Source organism: Citrus clementina, unplaced genomic scaffold (assembly GCF_000493195.1).
Source record: "Citrus clementina cultivar Clemenules unplaced genomic scaffold, Citrus_clementina_v1.0 scaffold_1, whole genome shotgun sequence".
Lineage (NCBI taxonomy): Eukaryota > Viridiplantae > Streptophyta > Magnoliopsida > Sapindales > Rutaceae > Citrus > Citrus x clementina.
Window position 1 is genome coordinate 10032088 of NW_006263303.1, and position 9476 is coordinate 10041563.

The following is a 9476-nucleotide window of genomic DNA, read 5'->3' on the forward strand; positions in this document are numbered from 1 at the left end:
TCATGAATTAATTAAATAATTAACTCAAATCCTTATAACTAAAAAAATTATTTACCATGCATAGTTGTTTTGTAAATTTTGTTTTGTTCGCTTTGATTGTTGGATAAGAAAGAGGAATTAAGCACGTGCTTTGACTAAATATTGATACGGAATTAAATCTCTATATAAACTTCCTTTCTTCTTGAACGCACTCTCTCAACCAACAACACAACAAATACAAGTTTCTTTATTCTTCATTTTCTCGAAGCAAATGACTACAAGTTCTCCAATTGCCATATATTTTATCGCACTATTCGTGGCAAGCTCTATAACATCTACCATGTTGGCTATTTCAGTGCCACCCGAGCTCACAGATAATTTGCACACAGACCCTGGTGCCATTAAATTAGCCTCTATCGATTATGGCCGCATTATTAACGAAAAACCATTTGCAGTTCTTTATCCATCATCTTTAGATGACATCAGAACCCTAATAAATTTATCATACAGTTCTTCATTTCCATACACCATTGCAGCAAAAGGCCAGGCTCATTCCACGTGGGGCCAGGCTCAGGCCAACAAAGGCGTCGTAGTGCAGATGAGTTCTCTGAACAGCTTCAGAAACGGGACGGGAATCTTGATCTCCGGAGACCGTTCTTCAGGATTTTATGCTGACGTTGGCGGCGAGCAACTTTGGATTGATGTGCTGAACGCCACTCTTGCTTGGGGTGATAGGTCCCAATCAAAGCCGTAAATTATATAGTAACGATAGTATTCTCTTAGGGTGAGAAAAAGACCACAATAATTTTAATTGGATTCCGCTCCTTTAATTAATGACTATCAAAGAATTTATATACAAAAGAAATTAACAACTATTCCTAATTCCTAGATAATATCCCTAAGAAATAGAACATTAACGGGTAGTTAATGACAACAAAATCGCCAAAGATTATTCAAAATAAAATAATCACTACTCAACCTAATTTTAAGCTAATAAGTTAGTGGACACGTAGTCAACAAACTGCACTCAACAACATCCCAAAGTCCTTGCCACAATAATAATTTTGCATGCCCCACGCATGGTTGCTTGCATGTGCCCATGCATATTCGTCATATTTGTTGTTGGGTTTTGCTTCTCACTTGGACTTGCGTATACTCTTATCATGGGGGCTTTCGCCGGTTTCTTGGACGGATTATTTGTATCTCACTATTTGTGGGACCCTCTCCAATGCTGGAATTAGCGGCCAAACGTATCGAAAAGGCCCGCAGATAACAAACGTTCTTGAATTAGACGTTTTAACAGGTACCTGCTAGCTAGTATCTTCTCCAGTTTTTTTTTTTTTTTTGTCCTGGTCTCTCCAAATCTTTCATATCTAGTAAAACAAAATTGATTTAATAGTAAATGAAACGAAAAAAAGGCTTGATTATTAACATCCAAATTTGAAATTCAACATTGACCACTTATTTTATTAGGAGAGACTAGGAGAGAAAATCACACAATATGATGCGTTATTTATTAAAACTTCTTTTTTTTACCACTTTGATCCATGTAAGATATTCAAACAGTGAATAGAAAAAACATAACATAAATTGGACCTTTTAACAGATAAATTAATTAGTTTTAATTTGTAGAAGTGTTGAATAATCAATTTATATGACAAACTATTTTCTTTTAATGATTTTTTTCTAATTAAAAATCAATTAGGACTAACGTACTGATTTGTATTGAGGTGTTGTAATGTTTAAGCCATGGTTGCTGTAGAGAAAAATTGTAATTATAAAATAAAAGTTTATATTGTGTAATAATATAATTTTTAAATAATAATTTTGATAAAATTAGTAAAAATATTAAAAATTACTATTGTGTAGTAACTATTACTTTTAAATAATAATTTTGACAAAATTATTACAAATATTATAGTTTTTTTAATATAAGCATAAGATCAAATCAATTTGCCTTTTAAGACACAACAAGTAGTGCTTATCAAATACTTAAGTGCTATAATTTAAAATTTTCACCTATTCAACCTCGATACCAAAGGGAGTATAAAGTGATAAGAACAAATTCTAAAAGAGAGCAAAGTAGTCATTCTCCACTTAGTTAATTTTTGAATGCTTTAAATAATGTAAAATGTAGAATTTTTTTTAATTTATTTTAAATCAACATAGAAATTTTGTTTAAAACTGAAACATATAATCTAGTTGGTAATCGTAACAGATCGACTGATTTTAATTAATTACATTCTTAATGAAAAAGTCAATATGGTTGATTTGATTATGTTTTTCTTTCACTAGAAAATTTCAGGATGATCCAAATCTATCGACTTGAAGCTAGATGAATTGAAAATTACCAACCACATTAGTTTCGTACAGTTTAACACCTCTACTTAAATATAGGATGCACATCACCTTCAACATTTTCGTCAAAGCTGGAAATCATTTTGTTGAGCTTGATCCAAGCCATAGACTTTTCAGGGGCTTTATATTATAAGAGTAATCCTAAAGAGAGAGAAATATGAGAGAATTTGACTCTCTCTCTCTCTATCTATAATGTATCTAGTATATTATAAGGACACATCATAATATTTCATTAGAGATTTTACAACTGATAATTAATTGGATTTATTTTTTTGTTCAGCATTCCTTTTATAAAAACTTTATTATAATCTATCTGGCAGGAAATTAGGCTTACATCTTTTCCTTTTATGGAATTGAAATTAATGAATTACTGGTGCTAGGTACATTTAATTTGTATTCTAGAACAAAAATGAAATGATTTATGAGTCACAATATAAATAACATGTAAATATACAGACACGTTAATTATGTCATCATATTTCATAGACTGTTTACTTTTTTTTTTTTTTTTTAGTCAAATGATGGACTATTTTTATGTGACTGACCCAAGATTTCTTGTATCACCATAATATATTTTAACAGTTGAACTTACTAGTGACCACAATATTCACACCAAATCATAATATTCGAGATTATTGAATGACACAATGATTATATTAAAAATTTGTCTAGTATGAGTGAAACCTAGCCGACATTCAATTTTTTCACAAGAAAAGAATTAAATCTTCTCCTTCAATCGTCATCATAATCTCTTTTGAAATTACTTAAAGTAATGTAAAAGAAATTAAAAAAAAAAAGTGCCTCTAAGGACCTGACCGAGGAATTTTTAAGCAGTTTTATTTGACACGCAACTCGAGTTGAAATCCTAAAAGAGTAGGAACTTAATATTTATTTATACTTTATCCACTCCTCTATATTTTAAGAAAAAAACAACTATACAAATAAAAATTAAATGAAAATGTTCTTGTATGAATGAGTTGTTTAATTATCTAATATTAATTAATTATTTTGCTATTGAGTCGAAATATTGTAACCAAAAAATGGCGTGGCGTGCGCCTTTCATTTTTACAGGAAAAGGAGAGTTTGTGACTTGCACCTCTCAGAAGGATACAGAGTTGTTTTACGCAGTCCTAGGAGGTTTAGGTCAATTTGGTCTTATAACTAGAGCAAGAATCGTCCTCGGGCCGGCCAAAGAAAGGGTACTTAATTAGATTTCTTCAGAACTTAATTAAGCATGAATTTACACTTGCTTTTTCATGCTTAATTTATGTTTAAAAACGAATAATCAAATTGTACATGGATTGCCTTTGTATCCATTAATTCATTTTACTGTGGTTACTTTGCCTGCAGGTTAAGTGGTTACGTATACTTTACAGTGATTTCTCTTCTTTCAGCACTGACCAGGAAACTTTGATCTCAACTACTGGACCTAGCCACAAAGTGAAGCCGGATTATTTGGAAGGTCAACTTTTAATGAGCCAAAGTCCTCTAGATTTTTATCCACAGTCACAACATCAAAAGATAACTTCCCTCATAAACCAATATGGCATCGTTTACCTTATTGAGGTAGCCACGTATTACGACAACAAAAATGAGGATAAGGTAAGCCATCAATCATCTTATATACCGCAATAATACACACACATTCTCAGGTATGGCGTCTTCATTTTTCATTCAATGTAAATACATGGTTAAGCCATGGAATATAATAGAGTTATTTTTTATTACATTATAAAGTCATGCAGTTTAATAGCATTAAAATTTGACTCTATTAAACCGTATGACTTAAAAGTGTGTCTACATGAAAAAAAAAAGACACTTTATATATATATATGTAATAATATGTACATAGAAATAAAGTGTGGAAACCCTCACCAAAACATTAATGACTCATTTGAATCTTTGTCTATTTTATTTTTATTTTTCATCTTTTAACTGTTGAATCCCTTATTATATATATATATATGTATGTATGTATGTATGTATGTATATGTGTATATATATATATGTATGTATGTGTGTGTGTTTGTATGTATATATAATGATATTCATTAAAATATTAATGTTTCATATATTTGTTGACAGAGAGTGAAACAAATGCTGAAAAGCTTAAAGGGTTTTGTTCATGGATTTGTTTTCGAGAAGGATGTAACATACCTAGAGTTTTTAAATAGAGTTCATGATGAAGAGAGAGTCCTTCGGAAGAAAGGACTGTGGGATATCCCTCATCCATGGCTAAATATCTTTATACCAAGATCTCGAATCACAGATTTGGACAATGGTGCCTTCAGGAACATTCTTCTTAAGCGAAACTTTACCTCGTCAACTGTTCTTGTTTACCCTCTGCTCCGAAGCAAGTAAGACTGAAAGAAATATAATAATCAAGAAAAATACTATTTGAGCAAAAGGGTGATAAAATCACCGTCATTTTGCTTGACAATAGTCAAAACGACATGTTTTGACTATGGTTTTGTCAGCTTTTGGCCTAAATAGCAATGCTCAAATATTAATAATATTGTTTTAATTCCTTGCAGATGGGATGAATGAATGTCAGCAGTTATACCAGATGAAGAAGATGTTTTCTACGTTGTGGGGTTTTTGGATGCCAGTGCTGATGACTGGGAGACCTTTGATAACAGAAACAAAGATATATTGCAGTTTTGTGTTAATGGTAGCATTAAATTTAAGCAGTATCTTGGCCATCATGCAACTAAAGAAGAATGGATTAACCATTTTGGCTCAAAATGGAACACTTTTCAACAGAGGAAAGCTCGCTTTGACCCCAAAATGATATTATCACCTGGGCAGAGAATTTTAAACAACTGACAGCTTCTGTAATAACATATCTATTGAACATTTTACTGCATGTGTTAATAAAACTCTCCAATAAAGTTCTCTTGAGTCTCACATTATTACAAACACTTGATTTAACTTGTTACAATTTTATATATTCTCTTTAATTTTTGTTTGAAAGCCAACTAAACATAGAATTTGTTTAAACATTTTTTTTCTTAAAATATTAATTATTATATTCACCGAATTCGATATTTTCAACTGGATCTTTACAGAATCAAGAGTGCATTCATGTAATGGAATTAAGTTTTTATGTTAATGGTTGCAAGTTAAAATGAAAAAAAAAAAAAAAAGACTTTGCTTTTTTTTTTTTTTTTGGAGAAGCTTTGTTTGTTGTTATAAGAGATTTGAGATTTGAACCCTCTAATGATGGGTATTGTGTTCACTAATATCAAAAATTTTCATCTAGTAAATTCATATATTTTCATGTTATATTTCATCTTCCCCTCCTGTTACTCTCTCTTCTACTCTTTCTTTGCCTCGCTCTTGCACTTCTCATACCACCAATAAGATTGAAAACCTTGTAGAATACTCATATATCCCTGAATCAGCCCAAATCAGTGAGTCCTCCTACCCTCTTATTAGCCCTTATCAGTTGTACAAACGGCCTAGCTCCTTTACCCGCAGTATCCGCACCCTCATCTCTACCAGACACCTTCAACCTAAAGAATATATCCAGTCTTCCCGCCTGGATCAATGTGCTCTTCAAGCCACCTCTGCTGAGCAATATGTCACTCTGGAGATTCCCTCCGAGTTGCTTTCCAACTGGAAAAGAGAAGGCTGCACTCACCTCCATCTTGGAGGCATTAGATTAATCCTTACCCTTCACGGGAGAAAAAGATTACCGGTTACAGCTCGCCTTGCTATGCTTGATACCGGGTTTAAACAGTACCAAGATGCTGTTATTGGCACTGTCCTCACAACTCTCCATGTCGGCAGTGTTTTACTCACCTTCTATCCCAACTTTAATCTTTCCCTTTAAGACCCCAATTTGCCCACAACCTTGAAAGTCCAAGTTCAGATCCAAGGTGCTGAACAAATTTCTTCTGCCAAAATTGCCACCTTACACCACCAATTGGTCTATAGGCTTCAAAATCATGCCTTAGATTTACCCACTCCTGAACATCATTCTGATACCCTCATGGTCTTAGCCGAATCTGACCAGATCCCAACCATAATCCAGATCCCAAGACAAATTCCCCGTCATGAGCTCATCAAGCTTATGCCTCTTGAATGGATCTCCAACTATAAACAGTTCCATAACAATACAGCTCCAATTCAGACCTCTGAAAGCATGTTCGAAAGACGCCAAGATGGAACAGTCCGAATGACTTTTAAACGACCTCCAAGTGCTCCACAAGAGCCTCCTCGGCTCTCCTTTACTTATTCTTCAATGATCACAGCTATTCAGACAGCCCAAGAAGATCTGCCCATTATAGGGTTCACTTCTGCAGGTTACCTTGTTTATCCAGCCAAGCAAAATGGCCATTTCCTATGGGATGCCCTTGGCTCGGGCATGTGTGATCCAAATTGTCCCTACTGGGATGATTGGGAAGAAGATGACGATTATGCCACCACAAGGAAAAAGAAACCCAAAAAGAAAAAACCTCTGGTTTCCTGCCACCACTATGATCCCAACCACCATAAGATCATCCACCTCCATCAGCTCCATTACCCTTTTACAAAAAAGAACTCAAATGGATTGCAAAGCATTGCAAATCTGAGATTCCATCACCAATCTCAAATCCCACACCACCACTGGCTTGTATGATGTTCTCATCTACTTCATCCGACTATTCTTCCTCTTTTCCTCCTTTAGACACTCACACAGATTCCCAACGAAATGTCGTGTCCAAACCCTTTGTCCCTTCACCAATTACCTCATCTGGCCACCTAGAACCTCCCAAACCTTTTGAATCAGTCCTCAACTGGCAAACCCAAAATGCCAGAGCACAGAATGATACTTTGGTAAATATCAATTCCAAAGTTGAGAAAATCAGTTTACGAAAAAATCAGTTTACGAACTGAACAACTTGAGACAAAAGTTGGCTCTAACTCTGCACAGATGCAGCAGATCCACCAAAATCTCCAGTCCAGAATTGCTCAACTCGATTATGAGTTACGAGTTATGCTTGCCCAACGCTATTATGGCCCAGAATTTGACCAAAAGGAACGAGAAATCAGATGTTTAAAAGCTGAGCTTGACCAGATTGAATCTGAAAAACAGCGACCTACCCTTTTCACCACATCACCTCCTATTCCTTCCATTAGCCCAACTTACCACCCTTTTGGCTCTATGCTTTCCCCCATCAGACAATATGATCCTTCCAAGTTATTTGGCATGACTCATACTCTCTTTCGGGATAATCCCTTACCACCATCACCTAAACCTAAACCAAAGCCTAAACCTCAACCGCGACCCGTCACATTCCATCCCTCATCCATTACCATCCCTGGCCAACATTCTCCTGGTCCTACTCCAGCATCGTCACCAGTACCTCCACCACCAACTGAATCCCAACCACCTTCTCAATCCAAGGATAAACAACCCATGCACCAGTTTAGTGCCCATACAGTCGCCCACTCTTCTACCACAGATGACCAAACTTCTGATTCTAATCTAGCTATTTCTGATAACCATACTAAGACTGACACAGAATCTTCAGTATCCACTAGTAATTATGAAAAGTCCTACGCTGATATTACCAGAATCTTGATGGCCCAACCTGATCAACCTCCTCAAGGCCAAACCTCTTATACAGAACCATATGTTGATATTCCCTCCGAAGTTAAGGAAGAAATGTCTGAATCTTCAGCCACAAATCAACCTCCTCCAGCTCAAACCCAGACCGGTTCCACCAGTAAAAAATCATCGAATGGTCCCTGGTTCACATTTGATGATCTTCCATCTCATAAATGGCGTGATCGCCTTAATGAAATGTCTGCCTGGATTGACCTCCAAATGCTATGTCCAGGAGCCACAACCCAATCAGTCCTTAGAGAATTTGCTACTCGTTTTACGGGTGCTCTAAGAGATTGGTTTGATTCTTTAGGCCGATATCGCCAATTACAGTTTGTTGATCTACCAGAAGTCTCAAGTGCCCTTGCGGTTCTCCATGATCAATTCCTTGGAGACTCCTCTGCAGTCTTTGAAGCTGCACGACGAGACTATCTCAACATGAAATGTTGTTCCCTTAATGCTAAGGATCTTGATTTCCATTACAAACGCATGTCCCTGCTGTTCTATAAGCTTAATGGATTCAATGAGCCGACATTAAAGCATGTATTTCTGGCTTCCCTTCTAGATGAACTCCAACCAGATATATAGAGACAACTCACCGCATCCAATCTTTCCCTTGACAACATCTCTCTTGGCAAAATCTTCCAGTTTGCCAAAACTTGTCTTGATAAACTTTGTGAGCAGAAGCAGTTTTTCAAAGAACTGTTGAAAGACAAAGAGCCATTTCGGAGTGCTTGCAAAAAGCCTTATTTGCAGATCAAATGCAAAAAGAAAAAGGATTGTGATTGCAGTCCTAAAAAGAAAAGGCATTTTAAGAAATTCAGAAATCCAGAATTTTCATCCAGACCTCGTCGATCCAGAAAGCCTTACAGATTCTTCAGAAAGAAGTCATCTTTTTCTAGAGATTTCCAAAGGCAAAAATCAAGCAGATGTTTTATCTACAAAAGAAAAGGTCATTATGCCAAAGATTGTCCCAACAAGCGAGAAAAATCTATTCAGTTAGTTGAGCATCTCCAAGCCACTACAGATTATTCTCCAGAAAAGGATGAACTGGAATTCTATTTCTCTGAGCAAGATGAACCCAATGATGAAACTGTGTTCGCCCTACAAAATTCCTTTGATGACTCAGACAGTGATCAGTCCCAAGTCATTTTCCATCAACAGTTACTGTCCCTTGACACTACTGTCCCTATACCTTCCATCAAACTCCAGATTTTACCCTCAAAATTCCAAAGGCCCATTCCAGCAATTGGTCTCATCGACACTGGTGCCCAGCGCAGTATGTTAAACCCCCATATTCTCCCACCAGACCACTGGATAGAATCTGAAGAACATTTCAAAGCTGTCAATGGCAAACTCTTCACCACTTCTTTGATTACCAAAAAGCCCATTGGTATTCAAATTTTCCCCAATTGTGTCATTTGGACCAAAGTTATCGATTCAACTCTTCCTAATAAGGACATCTTATTAGGTTTTGACATCCTTCACCAGATCAAACACCTCCAGATCATTCCCACTGGAATCCGAGTCAAGTCCATGTTCAAAC

General features: G+C 35.8%; 1 pseudogene; it reads left to right on the forward strand.

Moving 5' to 3' along the window:
* Window positions 1–250: 250 nt before the first annotated feature.
* On the forward strand, window positions 251–5163 carry LOC18054482 (annotated as a pseudogene).
* The last annotated feature ends 4313 nt before the right edge of the window (window positions 5164–9476 follow it).